This window comes from Octodon degus, unplaced genomic scaffold (assembly GCF_000260255.1).
Source record: "Octodon degus isolate 3935 unplaced genomic scaffold, OctDeg1.0 scaffold00224, whole genome shotgun sequence".
Classification (NCBI taxonomy): Eukaryota; Metazoa; Chordata; class Mammalia; order Rodentia; family Octodontidae; genus Octodon; species Octodon degus.
The window spans coordinates 13,933-15,113 of record NW_004524800.1 but is presented as its reverse complement, the minus strand read 5'-3'; the positions used below and the strand labels follow the sequence as shown (position 1 = coordinate 15,113).

At 42.7% G+C, this 1,181-nt stretch overlaps 1 pseudogene; it reads left to right on the top strand.

The window, feature by feature from the left end:
• LOC101569040 overlaps positions 1-398 on the top strand; it is a 1,914-nt pseudogene extending 1,516 nt beyond the window's left edge.
• Positions 399-1,181: the final 783 nt, after the last annotated feature.

Below are 1,181 nucleotides of genomic sequence, written 5' to 3'. Positions count from 1 at the left end.
TCATAAGCCTGCTAGGTAAATGCCATCGCTCTAGAGAGGGTCGGACTGAGAGCTTTGAGCTCTTCCTCATGAAGAAGGAGGTGTGTAGTGCTTACACTGCTTACATGGAGCTGAACAATCCCATGAGGCAGCAGCAGCTGTTCGAAGAACAGGCCAAGACTAAGGCTGCCAGTGACGATGAGGCCATGTTCATTGACGAGAACTTCAGCACAGCCCTGGAGCATGGGCTGCCTCCCATGGCAGGCTTGAGCATGGGCATTGGCCGCATCACCATGTTCCTCACAGACTCCAAGAACATCACGGAAGTGCTCCTATTTCCTGCCATGAAGCCAGAAGAGAAGGAGTCTGTGGCAAGCACTGACACAGTAAGAAGCACAATGGTTGGCACTTCTGTGTAGAAAATAATCCAACTCTCATAAGTCAGGTATCTGCATATTTGCAAAAAGATCAGGTCTGTGAAGGAATTCCTGTGTGTGAATTCCATGTGACCACAATTTAGTTTAGCCAGCAGAAGCAAAAACAGGAATTAATAATCTATTTCTACCCCTTTTTACCAAATAAACCATTTGTCTCTTTAAAACAATAAAAATAAAAATAAAGCATATGCTTAGGCAGATACAGGACCTAGGGTTCGATCACTGGCCCCACCCCTGGGGTGTGCTGAGAAGGCAAATGAGACTGGGCATGGCGGTGCACACCTATAATCCCAGCACTCTGGAGGCTGAAAAAGAGGAAGGATCACTACAAGTCCAATCAGCATAGTGAGACCCTGTAGACCCTGTACTAAATACATAAAAAAAGAAGTTTCCCTAGATCCCTCCTTCAATCTATTGAATCCAAATCTCCAAAGATTAGTAAAAGATTATATATCATGTTTTATAGCTCATATTTATTATGTATTTTATATACATGTCAGGCAATATGTTAAGCATTTTTATATCTTTTCAGTTAATTTTCACAACCATCTCCACCAGGTTTAAGCAATACGATTCTCACCCAGAGACCCAGGGCTATTTTCACCACATTCCTTGTTAAGAATATTTTTTCCACAGAACGGGAACAAATAAACACCCTAATGCTGCACCTTCAACAAGTAGAAAAGGAAGAGCAAACCAAACTCAGAGATGCCCATCACCTGAGGAATGGTTGAGAAAGATGTGGTATTTTTACACAATGGAGTA